The sequence below is a fragment of the Anthonomus grandis genome, chromosome 1 (genome assembly GCF_022605725.1).
Source record: "Anthonomus grandis grandis chromosome 1, icAntGran1.3, whole genome shotgun sequence".
Lineage (NCBI taxonomy): Eukaryota > Metazoa > Arthropoda > Insecta > Coleoptera > Curculionidae > Anthonomus > Anthonomus grandis.
Window position 1 is genome coordinate 9,673,169 of NC_065546.1, and position 24,790 is coordinate 9,697,958.

Genomic DNA, 24,790 nt, shown 5'->3' on the forward strand with positions numbered 1-24,790 from the left:
AATAAGACTTATGTTTTTATTTTACATTTACTCCTTTTTTTTGAGAACGAATTTATATATGGCTATGTAATGAGTATATGAGTCCGTTAATTCAAGGTATCACTCGATCCATATTCAAAAAGATTAATTTGGGGGCTCTAGGAGTGAGGGCATGACGTCAGATAAAAGCAATTTGTGTCAATAAATGTCCTTTTCAATATTAAGTTTTACGTGTTCGGCCGTTTTTTGGTTAAACAATTTATTTTCAAGATTTTTAGGATGTACTGTTTTGCCTCTGAGACCTAATCTATGTGTTATAAATACTCTTTACATGCTTTATTTAGGGTCACATATGAAAGCCATTTTCATATAAAGTCAACCGGGGTGATTATGACACAAAATAACAACGTCAAACTTCAGCAGTCCTGAAAGAAAAAAAAATAGATTTTTGAGCGCTGAATATTTAGAAATACGAACTTCACCTGGTTTTTCTTCTAGTGACTCGCATATCTATTAAAATGTAGTAAGCCATAGTTTGTGCATGTGTAAAAGTTTTTTCTCTGATAAAGTCACAAATAATCATGTCGTGATGATTTTTGAAATTTGGTTAACGTAATCACTATAATAAATTGTGCCATATATAACATATTGCTATCGAATGCATCTGCGTTTTGTTTACTGAAAATTCGTGAAATTTTTTCCCGAAAATAATGTAATTATAGTTTAATTTGTTTGAATTTTAAACTGCAATAAAGTATATGCTTGCTAAAAGCACATATAATCAAGATATTAATTCTGTTTACTTCATAGACATCAAAAGCATGCAAAATCAAAAAACATAACACTTCTGGTGAAAGTGTATCTCAGAGAAGATCTTATGGAAAAGGTAACCACATTTTTAAAATGTACAAGTCTAACAACTTATGTTAGAGCTTTGCTAACCAAATATACCTATCATAAAGATTTAGGCGAAAAACTGGCACCGCACAATCATAAAGATATTTACAGTCACCATATTCTTCCTTGTAGCCACTGCCACAAATCTGAGACACCTCTCCATTTACACCAAAATTGTTATCTGGCTTCGAACAGAAATTTAGCTATTAAACAGAAAAAACTAAATTCCAGCTTTACAAAGGAATTTATTTTACAACTGAAATATATGATCATTTTCAACTAATTGTACCGTCGCGCATTATTTTAACATACAAAATTATCAAAATAATACTTTATCCCAAATTTGCTGATATATACGGTAAATTATAGATTTAAAGATCAATAGCCTCAATTTTTTGTAAAAGTCTCTTTTTTATAAACAAATTTGTCATTACATGGATAAATAAATTTTAATTTAAATGAAAATTTAAAATATAATTGTATCGGAATAAATTTAGGTGACTGTAATCATCCAATCAAACATTTTTTTCAAATTTTAGCATTCACGTAAGAAATTCTATACTAAATAGTAAAAAAAAACTCGTATATGCTTTATATACAGTGTGGTGACTTTAACTGGAATAAATTCAGTTAAAACTAATCAAATTTTATGTCGCAAAATTCCTGAGACCCGTCGATTTTTGTTTATTTTTTTTCACACTTCAAGATAGTTTTTGTATTTTGTCACCTACAGGGGAGGTCCAAATTAACCCAAACTTTTTTTTTCAAATGGAAAGCCACTTTTTTAAACTCTCATTGAAAAGAGCCCTTTTTCCTGATTAAATTGCCCTATTTACTTTTGTGATTATATAAAGGAGAAATACGAAAAAAAAAAAATAGAAACCATTAAATTATTAAAAGTCTCGAAATATTTTGTGTTGGTTGTGTTGGCGTGTTTGTTTATTTTATTGGTATCGAGACATTTTCTGACATTGTTGTAGTGTCACTGTAAAGGTGAATTTCAACCAGTTGTTAAATAAGTTAACTTATATTGAAAAAATGCCTTATTTATCCGAATCCCACAAGATTGAAATCTTAATGATGATTGGTTATGGGGACAGAAGTCGTACTATGCTAGAGGTTGTCCACTTATTCAGGCAGAAATATCCATATTTGCCACCTATTAACCAAGGTACGGTTAGTAAAATCGAAAGCAGATTTCGAGAAGTTGGGCACGTGAGGGATGTTTCAAGACAAAGGTCTTCCAAAATCGATGAAAACACCCAACTAAATGTATTGTTAGCGACAGAAGAAAATCCGGTAACTGCAGCTAGAAGAGAAGCTCGCCAAAACTCTATTCATCATAAATCTGTGCTAAAAATTTTAAAAAGTGCAAACAAACGACCTTATAAAATGCAACCCATTCATGAGTTATTGGAAGACGATCCAGATCGCAGAGTTCAGTTCTGTGAATTAATGATGAACGCCATTGACGAAAATCGCATATCTTCGGAGTGGATCCTTTTTTCTGATGAGGCTACATTCAGCCTAAATGGCCATGTTAATAAGCAGAACTGTCGCTACTGGTCTGACGAGAACCCACACTGGGTAAAAGAAACTAATACACAATATCCCCAGAAAACTAATGTTTCGGCTGGCATAATTGGCAGGCAAGTTATAGGGCCCATATTATTCAATGATACTTTAACTGGGGAAAGATATCTAGAATTTCTTGAACATGAACTAGTTCCAGTCTTACGTGCCTTATATCCGAGTCAGTTCGATCCAGATTTGTATGATGAAAGAATCTGGATGCAACAAGATGGTGCTCATCCACATTATGCCGGTGATGTACGCCAATATTTAGATGACAACTTTTCAAACAGATGAATTGGTAGAAGGGGTGCAATTGAGTGGCCGGCACGTTCTCTCGATCTCACCCCACTTGATTTTTTCTGTGGGGACATTTGAAAAGTCAAATTTATATGAGCAAACCAGGAAACCTAGACAAACTCAAAGAACCTATTAGGCAAGAAATCCGACAAATATCTCCAGAAGTGTTAGAAAATGTCAGAAACGAATTTTATTATCGTCTTGGGCTTTGCCAACAAGTAAATGGTGCTCATTTTGAGCATCTTATACATTAAACGCAACTTTTAATAATTTAATGGTTTTTATTTTTTTTTCGTATTTCTCCTTTAGATAATCACAAAAGTAAATAGGACAATTTAATCAAGGAAAAGGGCTCTTTTCAATGAGAGTTTAAAAAAAGTGGCATTTCATTTGAAAAAAAAAAAGTTGCGGTTAATTTGGACCCTCCCTGTAGGTGAAAAAATACAAAAACTATCTTGAAATATGAAAAAAAATTAACAAAAATCGACGGGTCTCAGGAATTTTGCGAGATAAATTTTGATTAATTTTAACTGAATTTATTCCAGTTAAAGTCACCACACAGTATAAACCAACCCTGGGGTAATTTGTAATTTATAGTAAATGGATATACATTAACTATTGTTAAAAAAAGATGGTTTATAGTTGCAACAATCAATTTTTGCCCATTTATAGTTAATAAATAACTTTTAGGATACATAATTGAAGCATTAGATTCAAGATTCCAACCGATGGCGCACTGGTATAGTTCAATTTTGTTAGGTTGTGTCGCAGTTATCCCGGTAAACCCTATATACAAATAGTTTTTATATGTGGTTATAGTTTCACCCTGGCTAAGGGTACTCAATATACTAAACATATATAAGTCCTTGTCTTTTATACAGATTTTTTTAAAGTAAAATTCAACATAAATAAATATGTCTTTGCCCAAGACTTGTGTTTTTTTGTCTTTTTCTTCTGTTCTTTCTGACAACTAGCAACTATTAATTCCCTTTTATTGTCTTTGCTATTATTCCCTCTCAAGACAATTAGTGTATTTATTGTATATTATTACTCATTACCTGTAAGTACTCTATATCCAATAAAGTGGTTGACATTTTCATTTATTCCAACATGGTAAGGGGCAAAAATGCCTAGTTACCTTCATCAAATTAAAATAGATCCAAATATTATCAAATTCCGGACCACCTAGTTTTAGCTGATCCGACATATGTTGTTCCCTTAGGAATAGATATTCTCATCGAAGCGGATGTTTACTGTGAGTTACTCTGTGAGTTACTAACCTTATTAAATTATGTAATATTTGCCTTACAAAAAACTATGTTTAGTTGCATTATCGCAGGCAGTATTGCACTTCACACACGATTAATGAAAATGCATTTCTTTATTATGAAATGCTTACCCTAATCTTTCTCTACCAATATTTTAAAATATGGAAATTTCCTTCAAAATAAAGTTTTTAACTCCCGCAGAACAATTAGCTAAAGAAATATTTATGGATAAAATCAAGATACTAAGAAACAGCAGTTTATTAACGAATACGTCGAACTATATCATGCTAAATTTATCCCTCTTGATCTTCAAAACGATAAAGAAAATCAATATTTCCTGTCGATTCACGTAATCAAGCAAAACAGTATTTCAGTAAACTCCGCTTTCTTTTTGAGGCCTCTGTAGCAGTAGGCTCTGGATTTTCCCTCAATCACAACTCTAAAGGGACCATAAGTAAACCCTGATCTCTTTGATATACTTTCTGTATTTAGGTTTTTCACATGTTTTGACCTCCAACATTCAACGCATGTATAGACAAATTAGAATTAACCCTTATCAGATATTTTTACAAAATATTCTTTAAAGAAAAAACCCAATCGAGTTTATAAAGTGCATAGTACTGACCGGTGTTACTTACGACGTGCTCTGAAACATACTTTGCTACTAAGATTCTAAAACAAGTAGTTCTTCAGAATATTTTCAAGTTCCCTTACGCTGCTGAAGCTACATTGATACAATGATATTCCTACGGGCTGTAAACAAAATTCTAAACTTCAAAGTCTTTGTGATGACCTTAAAAACCTGCTAAAATCTGCAGGTTTTGAATTACATAAATTTCTTGCAAAAAATTTCTCTAAACTTTCATCCAACTCAATATGACATTAAAATTGAAAATGTCTCTAATGAAATATTTAGCTTATCTTAAAATCCAATTTAGGACCATTTCTTAATAACAATGTCTAATATTACACATAAATCGACTGCTGCAAAGAGAAAAGTATGATCCACTTTAGCTCAAATGTTTCGCCCTTTTGGGCTCATCGACCCTCTTATTATTATCGGAACTTTTGAAGGATTAAGTAAACTCCTTATTCAGATTGAAGCCATACTTCACTCTGGACCCCTGTGTCTTCTTTCTAGTGATCTGAGGGATCTGTCGTGCTTAACACCAAGTAATTTTTTAATTGGTAGGAGTCTGATAGCGTATCACGAGCCTGATGTAGCACATTATCCTGCAAATAGGTTATTATTTTATCAACATCTGACTCAAATTCACCAATCATTTTCGAAGAGATCTAAGTCTATCGGCTATTTAACTCTCCTGCAAAATAGATCAATATGGTTAACTCTGGCATTGAATCTTAAAATTAATTACGTAGTTCTCTTAAAGGAAGACAACTCAGTTCCTTTGCAATGGTCCTTACCTAGAGCGGTAGAAGTAATGCCGAGTAGTAAAAGTCAGATTTCTAAATTGCATATTCTCCGGGTATATATCTAAAGTTTAGTTGATACAGTCGAGCTCAGTTGCTATACAGTCACGTTGAATCACTGTTGCCGAGATGAAGTGTGTTAGTCAAGTCGCGAGTCGTAGTCGAAATCAAAGTTAGAAGTTGTTCACGAGTTATTCCTATTCCCTTTACTGTAAACCCTAAAACGTATCTCTCTCTAGACTCTTGGTTAAAAATTACAGGTCCAAGAGTTCCAGTTCACTTTTAGGTTGGGTTACTGTCGCCGAGATGTAGTGTGTGACAGTAAAAAGTTGCTCACGGAGTTTTCCCTATTTCCCTATTACCCCTAATACCTAAGACAGTTTTTTCTTTCTCTTTAAATCTTTAGTGACCTAGTAAAGGTCCGCAAATACCCTTATACTCTGAACCCAGTTATAGCCTACTTTTATGAGTATTAATGTCTCTCGTTACGAATTCGCTCGTCGTGTGTTGATGCAATAGGTTAGCTAAGTACTTGGTATAAGGTATAGGTATCAGAAGTGAGTGAAGTTACCTAAGAAGCACAAATAAGTGTAAATAGGCTTAAATTAAATATACAGAAAGACAACAAAGGCAATCCATAGTTTACAACTTAATGAGCGTCTTAATGAACAGCTGTTCCATTTTCCGATATTTGAATCTTATAAATGAGCATATTTTGTATTATATAAGTTTACTTTATTTATTAAATTAATTGTTTCAGCACCATATAAGCTGTGTTCCTTCAATGAAGATAAAAAGTAAGAAAATACAGTCCACTAGTAATCTCTAGTGGCACAATTACACACTTGGGGATCCCTCTATTTGAGAAAGAAACCAGGCAGCAGTTCCACAACCAATTTTCCAATTATTCATTAATTAATTAAACTATCTCCGTCAACATTTAACCCAGCAAGTTTGCCGTTTAGCATAAGACTAAGTAAGAATAGTTTTTAACAATTAATAATTTATCATTAAACTATATTAAAACGAACTAACATTGACGATTTAAAAATACTAATTTGGTCCTTACTAACTTATTTTTCATGACAAGGCCAATTCTATTTATATTAGCCATCAATACGGGATAAACCGCAATATCTTTTCCAGCTTAAGACGTTTACAGTTTTAGATTGACAATAAAGAAAAACACCCGTCCTTAAATCCCGGATTCTCTGGTCCAGCTGTGTAAATTCGGAAAGGGCGAACCGGGAACCTCAAATTTTCGTCTATTTATTTTAAACGATCCACGAAGGCAATGAAATAGTTGGGTCAGCAGCGCCCGAGGAAAGCGACGAGTGATAAATGAAAATGAGCGAACAGCCAACGCCGAGAGCGGGCCTTAAATTCATCTCGGAAATTCGGTCCGTTTTCTAAAAGTCACAGTGTATGCGGGCAACATACACATTAAATCGGAAGGCGTTGCATAAATCAGTTTTCTGGTCAGATAATGAAGATTTACGGCCTCTGGTTTTCTATTAAAGACCCGATTTTACCCGCGGCCAGGAAGACTGGGAAGGGCAAACAACATGAAAGAAATAAACGGACAGAGCTATTTTATTTTAGATTATATACAGCTACTTTAAATTATCATACATTATTCCAAAAATATTTTTTCATATTAAAAAAATATAGATTTATAAAAAGTCATATTTATTGCAAAGAAAAATAAAATGGGGTGAAATATATTTATATAATGGAAAACAATTGGTATACCTTAGGAGAGCACTGTAAAGCATATGCTGTTTAGTCACTTATATTTCATATGTCGGAGATTAAAAAAATTATCATGTTACGCAAAAGATATAAACGAGATGTCCGACAGAACAGACAATGCTAGAAACTAACTTTTCGAAAAGCTAACAACTTTACTATAAATACGCTTATTTTAAATAAAAAAACACTTTTAATCTTTCACACACAGCAGCACGAGAGAAATAGAAGTGAGGCTGACCCCGTTTGACTTTAATCCTTTGTATTTTTGAGGATTTATGACAAAAACTATTCCTTAAGCTTATGATCAATTAGGTTTTATTTTACTACATAATAATTAATTTTTGCATGTGTTAATAACAATATAAGACAGGGTGTGTCATGTGCCAAAATGTAAGGGTGGGTAGATCTCGCCAAAACAAACGTTTTTTACTTATAAGCGCATGCGCATGCGTTCAGTGATAATAGTGCTTTAAAAACCAACCTCGGATACGTGTTTGTTTCGGAGACCGTGTTAGTAAATGACATAAAAACACAAGGAATATTTGGGAGAGTTTATTAAAGAAAATGCTTTAATTTAAAAGATGTTCAAAATTCTGACCATCCGTTTCAATGCAAGCCTGACAGCGTCGTACTGTTTCCTCCTCTACACGTTGAAAAACTTCCGGAATTTGTTGAATTTTGGCAGCAGCCGTAACAATCCGTCCTACTAACTGTTCCTGTGTGCCGTTAGGTCTGCTAAACGTGGAGGCCATGCATTTGGTGCGCCCCTACCAATCACTCTTCCTTGATATGCCTGGTTCAGATGTTCCCTTAAGGCTAACGGGTAATGTGCTGGGGCTCCGTCGTGTTGGTACCACATGTTTTGTCTGACATTCAGAGGAACATTTTCTAACAATTTGGGGAAGCGTTTCTTGCAGAAAGGTCAAGTAAATTTCTCCATTTAGTTGTGGTGGTAAAAGATACGGTCGAAGTAGAGTATTATGAAGAAGTTCTGCCTAAACAGTCACCATAAATTTTTGTTGAAAAATACGTGGAGGTTCATTTCAGCTTAAACGTTGAAAATCTATTCAATGGTAAAGGCGGCTTCATCCGTAAACATCACTAAGGACGGAAAACCATTAAGCGAATTCTACCCGACGAGGATAATCCTTAGGCCAAAGTCCGTGTACCTTTTGAAAATGAAATGAATGCAGTTGTTCGTGTAAAACCTCCTATGCCCGAACTGTTTATTTGCAACGAGTGCGCTACAGCTCGGGTACTTATGGAAGAAGATTCGTCAGTTTGCGCTAAGATTTCCTCTTTTATGCCTGGTACACGCACTGTGCGTGGTCTTCCCCCCACATTATGAAAATTAAATATTTAGTTGCCATAAACAATCCAGATGAATAACACTATTTACAAATCTCTTTTTAATCCTAATTGAAATTATTTATATTGTACACAGTATAAAAAATAAATTATTCTTGGAAGTCGAAATATTAAATTTAATTACACTTAGTTCAATTATAACTTATGGGTAATGAACCTTTTGCTCTAATTAAAATAACAAAATATATACCATAGAGCAAATTTAGGAACCTTGTTTGGTGGGTGTAATATAAAAAAATATCACTAAATTATTAAAGATTTAAATTATAACCAAAATCCTTTATAAATCACCAAAATAAATTGAATGAAAAGTAATATTCTATGGTGTGTACTGTTAACTGTTAACTGTTAAGCTAGGTGAGAAAGACAGGAACACACACCGCAAGGTAATATGATCTTTAGATATTTGTCCATATCAAAATAATTAGCTTTAATCAATGATGACAATAAACTTGACTAATAATTATCAATGAATTAAAAATAAAAAGGTTCAAATGATCAATGATGAAGTAAAGAATATAAAATAACTGACTTAAATTGTCCTAGTCTCCAGTCGGCCACACCTGGAGTTTCACTAAGACAAGCTAAATGGTCTGTCTTAAATTTTGTCGTGTGAAATGATGCTCATAACCGCTGCCAATAGAGATCGAATCTTCCATAGTCGCTGCTTTGAAAACCAGAGTGTTATGATATCATAGAACTCCAAACCATTATACCTCAAGACAGAAGTAAGATTAAGAAGCAATATCAAATGAAATGGAAAGGTAGTTAAAGTCTTAGGCACCCTGCTGCGAAATCACCAAATCGGGGATAAATAAGGTAAAAGAGATACCAATAAATCAATGGCAAACTATATTTTAGGCAATTTACTCTTACTCTTGGGTGGGCGACAAAACTTAACGTGTGCTCCTACTTACACACGGGAACCAGTTCCACGGCAAGGTCGAAAATAAAAATCTATACCGAATTTGACAAGTATACAAGACAAGAAAATCCCCTTCCACATCAAGAGCAGCCATACATAAATAATGGAAGCAAGGAGAGCAGATTCCCATGAATTAAGAAGCAAAACAAGAGATCCGCGTAGGCAATCCACTAACGCCCCCAGTTTACAAAATACATGATCAACTATAAATTCCATTCATCCGATTACTTATATTTAAAGATAATCAGGATATTTTTTTAAAGATTTAATACACATTAAACAAAAGAAATCTTTATGAAAAGCAAATACTTTCATGAAATTTTCCAAATTTTAATAATCATGATAGGGTCCGAGAATATTAAGAAATTACATATTTTATCCTCGATATCTTAACTCAATTAAGTTTACACCACTCAAGAAATAATTATTAGTCTCGATTATAACAGGTAGATATTATGTCACTGAACATAATTACAAAATAAAGGATAAAAGTGCATAAGCAACGTCAAAAAAATAATAAAACTGGGTATGATCACCACTTTGTGTTAAGAAGCCTTAAAAACTCTCCCTACTTTGATTAAAAAAAAATAATTAAAAAGAAATTTAATTGTTTTTTTTTTCAAAATGTTAGCAGTCAAATGATCAACAGGAAACCCCAAATAAAACGAATCTAATTAAAAATCTCAAAAACCCACGGTTTTTAATAAATAATTTTCAGTGTCGGAAACAAACGTGCGTGGGCAGCGAAAAGTCCTTCGTTACAAATATTTGACAGTAAACAGATTTATGGGGTTAAAGAAGATAAAATGCTGCGGTGGCTAGTTCAGAGTGAGGATATTTGGGTGCTTCGAGTTCGTTTTCTGAATTAATTTTAGGTCACAGTATTTTTTCAAATATTTAATGAGTTTTTTTTGAAAAGTTTTATTCTTTATAAAATACCGAAAACTAGTATGTTTCAAGATAATAGTTAAATAATATAATTTGATAAAAAATAATTTAACACAACCCTTGCTAATTACAAACCCTCATAAAATTATCTATATTTTGATTTTTATAGATGGTTGTTTATGGTTATTTGTTGTATGGTATGGTTATGGTTATTAATGTCGAAACACTGTACATGTGAAAGAAAATAAAATTATTTTTAATTGAATTTGTTAAGTAAATACAATTTTAACGAAATTCTTAATGATTTACAAGAAAAATCACAGATCTAACGCATCTATCTTAAACTCTTAACTAAATGTAACTTTCTATTTTATATTTGTAAACATAACCTCTCAAAAATTTTAATTGTTTTGTTTTCCTATAATAAGGACACAATCACACAAAATGGCGGCCCCCTAGTAGTGGTCATTTACATTTCATTTAATTGATAGTCCAGGTATATTTATTAAGTGCGTGATTCAGATGTGATCTGAATGGGTGGATCACGGATCACGGATGTGATCGGTCAAATTAATAAAACAGGTTGGATATTATTTTCCATGTAATATCTATATTTGTTTAGTCGATATATTGGAATATAAGTTTATTTTATATAGTTCTATATATAGAAGATTTATTTATGATCATGTCTTTCCGGTACTAACGAGGACTTATGTGACATAAATACTAACGTCGGACTCACATTCCGCATATATTTGTTTCAGTGAAAAATTATCAAAAATCGTGTATAACTATATTAGTCTTGGTGGAAATATATAAACACATCAAATATAAATATATTTACACATTTTGAAGGTAAATTATTGAAATCCAAAAGCCCAGAAAATGTTTAATAAAAAATAGCAATTTTCAAATTGTAAGAATCACAGAATCGAAACATATCATTATCAAAAACAAAAACAGAACTTCTTTCTAACTTTCAACATAAATAAAAGATGATTACATTTCAAAAAACAAAAATAAAACTTTTAAACTAAACTCTGACTAAAATAATATCGTCATTCTTCGTCACTTTTACCAGCCATACAGTCACTACACATGTAGTTGGCATGTTCCAAACAAATAGGTTTGTTACAGTATGCACAGCTAAATCTCGTTGAAATCTCTCGATTTTTCTTTCTATCACAATAAAAGCAGCGTCGTTTTATGTTTGCGGTTTCTGGTTTGGGTAACTCTTCCTGCAGTGGTAAATGTAAAATTTCTCTAAGGCGAAGTCTAATGGTAAGTAACTGCATACCAAGATTCTCCTGAAATATTCTTCGAGGTGTATCATCCATATATTTTGAATTGCTCAATTTTGAAAATAACAAAGGAGTTTATTCCAGCTATATTAAGTTGCATAAAAAATATGCAATGCTCTGGCACAATCATAGGCCGCACACATCTTGTCCACTGTATCAACCCCACCTTTAGTTTGATTGTAATCAACTATTATTTGTGGTTTTTCAGTTTCTTGGTCTATTCTGTCTTCATTATGGTGCATAGTTGACAACATAAGCACATTTTTATTTTTATTGGGAATGTACGATACTATGCTTGCTTTGTCTTGAAATGCAAACATGCTTGTCTGGTTGGGTCATTTAGCAGGTTGGACAAATTTAAGTGGAAGTTCTCTTTTATTCTTTCTAATAGTACCAAGAATCGTGAGTTTATGATTTGTTGAAAGGGCGTTAGCAACAGCCATGTTGGTAAAGAAATTGTCCATGGTAATGTTTCTGCTGCTTCCTTAAATAGGGTGACAAAGACGGGAAAGGAGGGAAACATTATCAGTTTGAACTTTATAAAGTCCAATCGGTTGTTGCCCAACATAAATTTCCATGTTCGCAGCGTAAAACAATTTTGCGTCCACTAAAGAATATATTTTGATACCATATCGGTTAGGTTTATTGGACATATATACTAAAAACCTGCATCTCCCTCGGAATGCCACCAACATTTCATCCACTGTTGTGAGCTCGGAAACACAAAAATATTTAGACAAATTAGAATTGAATGAATCAAAGATCTCCCGGATTGGTGCTAATTTGTCATATTTTTGTCTCTCTATTCTAGTATTTTTATTATCAAAACGAATATGCTGCAACAAAAATCTGAATCTTTCCCGAGACATTGTCAAACGAAATATTTCCATGGATGTTCCATTTGTTCTAAATAAGTCGGAGGTATTTACCCGACTATTTTTTGACATCAAACATATATAAAGCAATCCTATAAGCGCTTTCAACTCAATAATGTGTGTGGGCCTTGCTGATCGGTTGTTTGGATTTAAATCGCACATTCCAATGTAGATATTTGTATTATCAACAATGACTTGCAACATTTCATTTGTGAAAAATAGACTCCAGATCTCTGCGGCAAATTTTAACCCTTTTACATTTCCCTTTACCCCAGGGACAAACTTCATAATATTTAGGGCGCTTGTCCGTACCTGAGAATTTCCTGGATGCTTTCTCCACTTGGTTTGGCCATCTTTTCCAATATAATATGCAGTTTTTTCGTACGCCACTTCTTCCATTATTTCATCTGGAAGATCCAAGATGTTGTTTGCGCCATCAATATCTTGCTCATTATCCGTGTTATGATCTTGAGTCTCTTCATCATCATCCTGCAAACTCGAGTCTTCAACAAATGGCTCCTCATCAGTCGATATTGTTGTTCCCTTTCGTAATTCATATTAACCAATGTAATCGAATATTTAGGTTTATTAATTTGCAAAAAGCAGAAATTAATTAAAAATTGTTACCATAAATATTTAGCATTTAGCAGAATTTCGGTAATGATATCCTTCCGGTACTAACGTGCGGAGTGAGAGTCCGCATAAGAGCCTAACTCCAACACGAAGCACCCTACTCTGTTTGCCACTTAACACTAAATTGGAGCCCCCAATCGCAACAGGTACTGAACTGTACAGCCGCCTACTCGGAATTCTTCGGAAAATACCGGCCAATTTTCACTAGCGTCTGCCGCCTGGAAATCACTGTGCCTCTGCAGTCAGATGTGTGGTGCTACGTTGCCGCTATTCATATTAAAATACCGGCTTCATATGTTGCGCGCCGCGCCTGCAGCTCTGAGAGATATTTTTTAAGGTGGTAGTTGGTTAAAAATAAAATAGCTTTGTGTTCGAAAAGCCTCCATTGTTCTAAGTGGAGGATTCTTTTATTAATTATTTTTTTAAAGGTTATATCGCTACCTACAGGGTACAGTAATAGTATTTTACTTTTTACTTTAATTTAAGTACCTATACCTAATTTATATGGATTTTTCAGTTTTGGTTATTAATGTTAAATAGTTGTACTTCCTTATATACTGAAACGGGTGACATTTAACATTAGTGCAATCGGAATTACATTACAAAATTAATTAATATGATGAGAATAACCTAATTTAAGTCAATTCTAAAAAGAAAAAATTAGGAATTTTAATTTTTTATTATAATATTAATGATTTTAATCTGGAACTATTTTTCGACGCGTAGTAATAATGTCAGTGTGTTGAGATTTTCTTTTGATTATAGTGACATTAGTGACAAGCGAAGCGCAAAATTGTTTTGTTCATTATAACGGGTTTGAATGAACAAAATTCGAAAGGGCGCGCCTGGGTTGGAGTGAGACTTGATTTTAGAGTTGGATCTCAAAACGGATATCGACCGTGGGTTAGAGCCTCCCATCGGTTGGGTTAGTGTCTTTTGAGCCGCGTACCGGGAATATTAACTCTATTTATTACTTTTTTTCGTTTTCACGCAAAAAAATTAATTTTTCCGTATTTTTTCCTTAAAAAATAAAAATACTATACAGTGCGTCTCCTCTTTAAATTTTCTTCAAAAAACGTTTACTCTTGATTGCACTAATATTAAATAGACCCCTAAAGACCCCTAGACCCCTAGAGTTAAGAATTGATAAAGTACCTACTACGATTTCAATGAACTCATAATGTAATAAAATCACATGCCATTATTTTATTCAACCATTCATGAGATAAATGTGTTGAAAATTGTGCTTGCTATGACTAGGAAAATGTGCAGGATTCTAAAGATGGTAAAAACATATTGCACTTTTCTGAATGTAACCATTAACCTTTGAATTGCTAATTTTTAGGATTCATAAACATTTTGATATTTTATTCAATAAATACCTAGGTATTTTTTTATATGGGTAAAAAACGTAAGATAAGAAAATGCGATTTGTTTATCTGCAAATAGATAATAGATTTAGCTGCATATTACAGACTGAAGAGCATTAAGGCATTAAAATAGTAATAATGTAGGATTTGGAATTTTTTAAATATTGCTTTTGAGAAATATGTTTAAATTAGCAATTATTTCAAAAATATTTCAAATTTAGAAAGAATATAATTTTCTAATGATCTAAACACCATCAATAGAAGGAATAAAGGCACCAATCCAAAATAAAACCATAGTATAGGAAACTAAATTTTATTAATAAGAAACAAAGAAAAAGATAAACTTATTTATATAGCGAAGGGTTACCAGAAGTAGGACCCAATAAGGAAATGAAACCAATTTCTTACAAATAAATGCCGACGTTTCGACCTCATCCTTATATTTAGATCATCTTCAAATGTGGCTGGAAATAACACAATACATGCATAATGTAAATAGATATACATGTAAACCAATCACTTAGCTAATGATATTTGTTTATATCAAAATAAACAAGTAAATACAAAATTGCTAAACATTGAGCCAGCGAGACTGCGAGCGAGCACATAACGGCTCACCCAGAATGCGTTTTAATCATAAAATATGATATCTTTGATGAAAGCGGCAACATTGACTATGCTCTGCCGCGAGAGCGAGCGCCGACGGCACAAGGAACGGTGGTTCCGCAGACGCTAGTCAATTTTCGGCCATGCGGACTTGCAGTCCGTACGTTAGTACCGGAAGGATATCATTACCGAAATTCCACGAGACGCGGAAAACTTAGTTTTTTCGTAGTTTTTACGAATCGATTTATTCTTTGAGAACATATGTATACGTAAAATATCAACAATACGTTTAACTAGAAATTCAAAAATCGGTTTTATTTTATTTTAAAACTTACCAAATTATTAAAAGTATATTGCTTCCAAAGAATTTTGGTCGATTTGCAAATAAGTATATGACTCATTTTAGTAACACAAACAATTCTCACATTTGTTTGTCTTATTTAGATAGAATAGTTAGTTGTATTGTGACTTATGATAATAATAAAATATATAAAATATATGCGCTTATAGGATTGCTTTATATATGTTCGATGTCAAAAAATAGTCGGGTAAATGCCTCCGACTTATTTAGAACAAATGGAACATCCATGGAAATATTTCGTTTGACAATGTCTCGGGAAAGATTCTGATTTTTGTTGCAGCATATTCGTTTTGATAATAAAAATACTAGAATAGAGAGACAAAAATATGACAAATTAGATTGAGGGAGATCTTTGATTCATTCAATTCTAATTTGTCTAAATATTTTTGTGTTTCCGAGCTCACAACAGTGGATGAAATGTTGGTGGCATTCCGAGGGAGATGCAGGTTTTAAGTATATATGTCCAATAAACCTAACCGATATGGTATCAAAATATATTCTTTAGTGGACGCAAAATTGTTTTACACTGCGAATATGGAAACTTATATTATGACTGTATTGTTTGGAAATTTTTGAACATTTATAAATTTTGTGTTATGGGATACTTAATTGCTGAAAAAATAGAATTTTTTGAGCTTTTTTACAAAAACAATGAATGTGAAAATCGGGCCGCTGAGCTGTTTAACCTAACCATACTGACAAATATGTTTCTGGGACAATTGATCGCGACTTGTTGCTAATTTTCCCGAATTAAGTACTATTAACGAAAAAAGACAACTTATAAATGTACTAAATGTACAAGATTCCATTAGTGCAGGAGCTTTATGAGGACGATTAATTATCGCTTGCAATTTTCCAAAAATATAACTGAACGAGTTATTTTTTAGGAGACATTCTTATTTAATGTTTGTTTTTAGGGATCCTTACTGCATTGTAATTACTGATTTTTCACAAAGCACATACACAACATCCCCAGAAGTTGATTGTATGCGCTAGTATGTTGCTAGCTAGTATGTAGGTCGTATTTTCTTTCCTAGAAATTTAACAGGCAAAAAAATATAATAGAAAAAAATATGATAGACTCTGCATACAATAAACAAAAACTGTTTTTTGAAAAAACGGACGGAGCTTCTTTCCAACAGGCAACTTGCCCAATAATAGGAAATTGTTTACACGTTTACTGAAACAATATTTGATAACTAAACATAACCAAAACAATGAAAACAAAAGAAAAAAGTCCAATATATAAATTTAGTAATATTCTTTCAAATTTACCTTACTACAGCCCAGCTGGATTATTCTAATCGATTTATATATTTTTTTAGTGCTAGTGCTAGAATAATCAAAGTGCAATTATTCTAAAATACTCTATATGATGTTCCTAAATATCTTAATGGTGCTTTCAATATTTGTGGTGAAAGAATGGTATTACCAAATAATCAAACAAGATATATTCAAAGCGAATTATTTATTAATACAATTTGCTCCGAATATATCTTATGAATCCTGATTATCTCTGAATATACTTTCCTCTTTTAATGAATGGTATGACTGCAATAAAAAATATTGATTTATTTTTTGAAAAATAATTTTTATTGCAGTCATACCAACTATTGCCATATTTACCAACATTAAATTAGGTTTTTTTCAAAATTTCGTATAAATATGTATCAGTAAAATTTTCCCTAAACTTCTATATCAAAATCGGCATATGAATTAGTCTTTTATTCTGAGTGTATTTATAAAACCCTTAAATAACACGGTGATAATTATCTGCTACCTGGAACCTTTGGTATGACACTCAAATCACGAGACAGTTTTTCCACTAACCATAGCTTTTTATTTTACTCTCCACACAAATGTTTCTTCTTAATTCAATTCGGTCAATTTTTAACGAAATCAAAATAAAAGATTTCAAAAAAAGCGAGATTGGTCCTCTTAAATAAGCTAAGATTCCTTTTGCATAATAATTCAAGGTTTACGCCGACACTGTCGTAAAGACAGTTTAGGCAGTCAAGTCCTAGCGGACCGAAAATTAGCAAAAGTTTAATTACTTGGCCCGTCTTTAATACATTAATCAATCTTTTCGCAAGAAGGGTTTCGTTCCACGTCAATAATGGATGTCGAAATGTATCCGAGCGAACTTAACACGCTTGTCGGTTGGTTTTATAAACACCGAACTTTGGAGCTCTTGGCTTTATTATGTTTTTAGGTTCAATAAGAATTTTACTCGATCCGATTCGCCAACAAGCATAAACTTACGAAAAAACTTAACAAATTTTAACCACTAGTAAGTTAAAATTTTCGCGAATTTATTTGTAAAATTTATATTTATTTTTCTTTAAAATAACATTCGTTTACAGGTGGTTGAGTTACGAAACGTCGGCAATCTAATGATGTAACTTATATTGGTATTATAATCGTAAGCAGGTTACACGTGACCATTCAGTATATACTTATTGAAATCACAAATTATCTGTTGCATTACAATGCACAATTGTACTAGCTAGTGTCATGTTAAACAAAGATTAGCTAAACAAAGACCCAATTTAATAGGCTTATACCGCCTAATTTGTTAACTAATAGACAAAGTAAATGTTAGCTTTAATTATTAAAGGCTTAATTTTATCTGCCAATATAAACGGAATTCTGTGCTGGATAAATTCCATGTATTGCCGATTTTGGCAAATTACGTTTTTGAAATATGAATATATCAATTCATCCCCTAATATCATATACAGAGTGGGCTTCGGAATAAATTCACTAGCGCTTTTAAAGCAGATATTTTAGAAAAATGTAAAAACACGTTTACTTACAGTTTTTACAGACATTAAAAATGTATTCAAAAATTTTTCAACCTATTTGAAAGGGTGAAACCTAACCCTACTTCAATTTTTTTAGGACCCACTTGTGGACAGCTCTTTTTAAAAGAAAATTTGTGACATAATTTTTTTTTTAAATTACTCTTTAATTTCAAATTGAAAAAAAACTGCTTCGAGAAATGACAAAAACAAATAAGATTATTTGTTTTGTATATCAGGACATTTTTTTTATGTGACTACACATTTTTTGAAGTGAACTGATACCTCTTGTGCCACTTTATATAAATACTGGCTTAAAATGGAGGTTGATGGCACATTTTTTTCTCCTGAATTTATTAGAAAATTTAATTAAATTATTTTCTTTTAAAATTAAAACCAAATTTAATACTGTTACTGCTACTAAACATTTGTAATACTGTTAAGTTTTAAAAGATGGCGAAAGGTAATAATGTTCAGTGTCTTTTCCTATATATTGTCTCCTTCTACAGGCGTTGAAAGCTACTAATTTGAAAAAAGTTGAAAACACAAATTTTATACAAAATTTTTGATATTTGACTTTTAATCTTAGAACATTGAAAGGCTAGAATTAGTAAACAACAACTTTGTTTCAGTTCAACCTGTGCACAGGGGCAAGGGAGGTGTTTTGTTTACAAGGATATTCATCGGTTCTTTGTTGTCAAGTTTACATGCATTTTCGAAAGCGGAAATTTTCAACTATATATCAACACATATCATAATGTTAATTTAACTTATTGGTGTTAGATTTTGGATTAAAAATATAAAGTAGAAATAGATATCTGTTATTCTAAGCGCAAAAATTAAATCTTCAAAGCAAAAAGAAAATTATTAACATTCTTATTCCAAAAACCGCTCCTAAAAAAATTGAAATGGCAAACCGCAGGCAAAAGAGGACGTCATCTTGTGAAATGTCATCTTAACAAACAGCTTTATGTTTACATTGGGCATTTGTGAACTTCTGTCTTTTTCTTTAGTTTTTGGTTGAAAAAGAAAAAAGGTTGAGTCATTTCAGTGTTTTTGAGAATTGTTAGGATAGTAGAAACTTGTGCCGTTTGTGTCGCACCATGGGAGAAGGGCGATTTAAGCCGATCTTTTCACAAGTAAATATCGATATTGTAAATATCTATACCGTCGTCATAAACGTAGAATAATAAAAACTTATTAAGAAATCTATAATAAATATAGAATATTTAATTTCGATAAAAATGCTTTTTATTAGATAGGTACCTTTACTGTTAAAATACACTTAAACAGAATCTGTTGAATTGACTAAATTAGTTTTATTAATAGTCTACTTAGTTTGTTTTTTATCTGCGGGGCAATAAGAAACCGTGCTATTTTTGGACTTTTATGTTTTCTCAGAATTGTAGCCGTTGGCTGAGTGGGATTTACTGGAGGTTTCTTGTTGAGAAACTTATCCGGGGGTTGGGTGGGGTTTTCTTGATGTAAGCGGTTTTTAGTCTTACATCATATTTAGTTGAAGACACATTGTTATTATTTTGTCGGGCGTATTTTTAAAAGTTTAATAAAATTATCATCGTGTTAATAATAAACTGTGTTTTAATATTCGAATCGAGTCACGAAAGGAAAATGGGGCAGGTTTTTTACATCGTGACGCAAAATTTACTCTAGTAAAGTACGATAAAAAACGCGTAGAGTTTATAAAGGGTTTTAGGGGAGACCGGGGACAATTGAAACAGGGGACGGTTGAAACAGTCGCCATTTTTTTTAGACGCGAAGGTAAAATCTCGGGTACGCAGCCTCACAACGTTTGACTAATTCCACATTTCTGCTCGCCAGTGTGAAAGTAGCAGTTGAGCAAAGTGGGTGTTTGCGCTCGGCTCTTTTATTTTATGTCAACAAAGTAATTTTTACATTTCATCTAAAAAGTGTGGAAACAAGACATTTAAGTGTAAGTACACCACTTCTTTGTTTTTAATCAATTTTTTTATGTTTTTGCTTAGGTTTAGCAGCCTAAACTTGTTAGTTTTAATTGAAGAGTTTAAAGAAAAATAATATTTTGCCAAAAAAAACCTGAAGGGGACAATTGAAACAAGATGTAAATAATTTTACGGGGACGGTTGAAACATAATTTATAGAAGGCTTTTGGTATTATTTTTGCATTAACTGATCGAAACAAACTCTCTGAGGGCTATTATTTTGTTATAGAATGCCACGTGAAAGGGTCAGGAAAACAATAAGAGGTACCAAATCCCACTTGGATTACGAAAATGCATATAGGGAGGTTATTGAAAATGGAGCATCCGTAAGGTCTGCGGCAGAATCTATTGAACAAGGGTCCACTGAAACTATAAAAATGGGATATAGGTGCGTACGACGAGTATTTAACGTTGAGCAGGAAAAATCCATTTTTAATAAAATTAATTTTTAAAAATAGCCGTAAAAAATACATGGACTAAAAACTCATTGGCAGGAAAAGATTGGTTTTCCGGGTTTATGAAACGTAATCCTAGACTGTCAATCCGTTGTCACCAGGCGACAAGCCTTTCAAGAGCGACTAGTTTTAACCCAACAAATGTACAACTTTTCTTTGACAATCTTGCCACAGTAATAGACAGATATAAATTCCAAGCGAAGGACATTTATAATATAGACGAAACCGGTGTTACGACGGTACAAAAACCTGGTAAAATCGTAGCAGAAAAGGGACGCAAACAGGTAGGGGCACTTACATCAGGAGAACGTGGCACTTTGGTTACAGTGGCAATAGCGGTAAATGCAATTGGAAATAGCATCCCACCAATCATTATCTTTCCAAGATTAAGATATCAGGCTCATTTCGTTCGTGACGGTCCAACTGGGTGCATTGGAGCAGGAAATGCTAGTGGATGGATGCAAGAAGATGAATTCTTGCTATACTTAAGACACTTTCAAAAACATACCAACAGTTAAATTGACAATCAAGTTTTGCTTTTAATAGATAACCATCAATCTCATCTAAGCATACCATGCTTCGACTTTTGCAAAGAAAACGGCATTGTTGTCCTCTCATTTCCCTCACATAAACCACAACCTTTGGATCGATCGATTTATGGTCCATTTAAAAAAGCTGTATATTCAACTTGCGATTCTTGGATGAGAAACAAGCCAGGCAAAACGATGACAATTTATGACATCCCAGCATCGTTAAACAGAGTCTCTCTATGGATTTAACACAATCTAATATTGTTGCTGGATTCCAGTGCACTGGTATATGGCCGTTTAATCGAGATATTTTTACGTCTTTAGATTTTGCTGCATCATATGTAACTGACAGACCTGCTCCCGAAAATTTGCAGTTAAATATCCCCCAAGAAGTTCAGGCAGGTTCAAGAGAGAATAAAGATTTAAGCAGCACTGATTATTTTCTAAAATTAGTAAATTCTAACTCTCCAAGAGCGTCAACGAGCGGAACTGTTTCGTTAGAACCACCAAGCACCCCGCATCCAGTTGCATCTACAAGTGTCCAGTCAGCCTCTAACCTCTTTGGATGTGTTTTCACCTGAGCTAATAAGGCCGTTACCAAAAGCTCTTCCTGGGAAAACTACAGGGAAACGCAAAAGTAGAAAATCTACCATTTATACGGACACACCAGAAAAAGATGCTATTCAACAAGAATATGAAGCAAAAAAAAAAGAAGAAAGTGAAAAAAAAATTGGTGATCCAAAAAATACATCAAAAACACCAGTGTCCAAAAAAACTCGTCAACAAAATAGTCAGGACGATAGCAGCAGTGACAATGAAGACTGTTTTTGTCTAGTGTTTGGAATCGTATAGAAATAGCCGTTCAGGGGAAAAATGGGTGCAATGCATTAATTGCCACCAATGGTCACATATAGAATGTATTGAGGTTGGAGAGGTACCATTTTGAACAATTATTGTGATGGTATCATATACAAAAGGTAAAAATAAATGCATCAGATCCTATTTAGGTAAATAATTACTATTATTATTATTCTTATGTTCCATAAGAAAAAACTGAGCATTTGTCAAAATTTGACATTTCTAAAAGAAAAAAAATGTCTCGTCGGATTCAAAAATTTTAAGTAAAATCTCAGAAACTTTTTTGCTGCTTTTTACCTTACCCTGAACTAAAATTATTAATTAAAACTAGTTATAAGATTTTTAACCGACAACGTTAAAATGTAAAAAGTTTGACGGTGAAGCCGTCATGTATTATATATTTAATTTTATTTTCGATATCCGAGCAGTCCCAAGCTTCCCTCTTTAATTTGAATTAAGGATTTGTCATTGACAACGATTTTAAAAGTAGTATAACCGTATGTAGATATGTTATAGATATGTAAGTTAATAACGTTAAGGATTTTCGAACAATATGTGACGTTTTACGTTTAATTGATGAAAATTTGACATTGATGGCATCAAGTTTATAAATCTTATTTTATATTTTGTACTTGCGAAGTGTTTCTTTTTTGTTAGTCGTTATTGGTCTATAATAAAATTTAAAAATGAAAATTCAAAATCAAAACCATTTATTTTGCCATAATAATTAAAATATAATATTCTTATTAATATTTATTTAATTGATATATGAGCTATGGTATATACTACTTGATAGACAGGCCGATTGTAACTTAACTGGCACTTATTAATATGCCAGTACACGGCACACACGCGAATTGCAAAGCTACATAACCCATTACTTTCATTATATGTTCTCTTAATATTTTAATTTTTAGAACAAAATGTTACCAACATAATAATAATACCTTAAAATAATTATATTCACATCGTGATAGTTATGGATATGCAACCCAACGTACATTACAGAATTGGATAGTCTACACCAAGGCGGATAATATCTAGACCCTCCCGCAATAATTCTGCAAATATATAGAGATATATAAAGACCTCAAAAACAAAACTAGAAATAGCGATAATTAAATCTCCTAAAATTACAAGTTACACATATAATATGGATAAGTAGCATACGAAATTAAAACAATCTCTGAAATATTTAAACTTAACCTTAGGTAAAGTTTTTGTGAAAATATCTGCCTGTTGCCTATCAGTTGATACATGCTCTAAACCAATTTTGCCTTGATCAACACAGTCTCGTATAAAATAGTGTTTGATATCAATATGTTTAATTGTTTAGTTCATTTGGATTCTAAAGTTGATGCCATTTTAATACAAGATTGATTATTTTCATAGATTAAAATTGAAAAAACATTTTCTTTTAATATTTCTGACAATAATTGCCCTATAAAAAGACATTCGATAACGCAAAATGAAAGAGTTAGATATTCTGATTCTGCACTTGATAAAGTCCAAGAAATAAGATTCTCATTCATTTTTACTACAAAACCAGATATGCTTTTTCTGTCTTCATTATTTGCAAAATCGGAATCAGCTAAACTATATAAATTAATTTCATTAGATGACTATAGTTGTCTGTTGACTTCAGATGTCTTAAAACATGTTTTAAATAATTCCAGTGCTCAACTGTAAAATTATTTTGAAATTGACTAAAAAAGGATGTCGCAAAAATTAAATCAGGTCTAGATCCCACATTAAGCACCTAATGAATTCTTTGTAAGGTATATTTTCCAACTTTTCATAAGTTTGATTTTTGACATTTAATTTCAATTTCGGTGGCATAGGAATTTCACTCGCAGTTTTCCAAAAATATTTTCCATTTTTCATAATTCTCTTTTTTTATTTTTCATTCATCATTCGTTTTTTTTCGCTTATAATTTAATTACAAATAGTATTTTGGCTTTTACTTTATTTTTGATTATTGCACAGGTAATTTCCATTCCCATAAGGTAAATTCTATAGTTTAATTTTATTCATATTTTGATTTATTAGTCTTTCCCTATGATCGATTATCTAGCCAAAAAATTGAATTAAAAAAACAGCAAGAGAGGGAGGATATTCATTTATATCTTTAAGCTCTGCATAGATCTTTAAACTTAAATACCTTTTCGGATGTGATATTGATTGTTCTTCTTCTAATTTTTCAATTGTGACAGAAATGAAGCACAATATATTATGTAAATACGTAACTTATTTTCGTGAGCCAATGTACGAGTTTTGAAGTAAAATGGCAAACGTGGCATTTAAACGGTTGGGCTAATTATGGAAAAAGCGGATGTTACTCTTCATAAGTTGTTACGAAACATTAACAAAACACCAAGAAAGTTTTATACCTTCTAGTTTTTGCTTTTCTGCATTGTAATTAATGTACGGACGGAAACAGAAGGTACGCTCTGTAAATAGCTCGCAAAACGTTTTCGCCGAGTTAACTCTCGATTAAATTAACGGAACATTTAGGGAAGAATATTTTGCGAAATAATTATAAATGCGCCAGCTTTCACGGATTGCTTTTAATAAAATTATATTCGCTTTTGAAAAATAGCGTTGCTGTTTTAAGGCAGTCAGCGTATTCTAATAGACTCTT

General features: G+C 32.4%; 1 protein-coding gene across 1 annotated transcript in view; it reads left to right on the plus strand.

Annotated features, from left to right (window-relative positions):
- Positions 1-24,790, plus strand: part of LOC126744524 (tyrosine-protein phosphatase Lar) — a 1,889,525-nt gene that overhangs the window by 211,629 nt on the left and 1,653,106 nt on the right. The gene's annotated exons all lie outside the window — the stretch shown is intronic.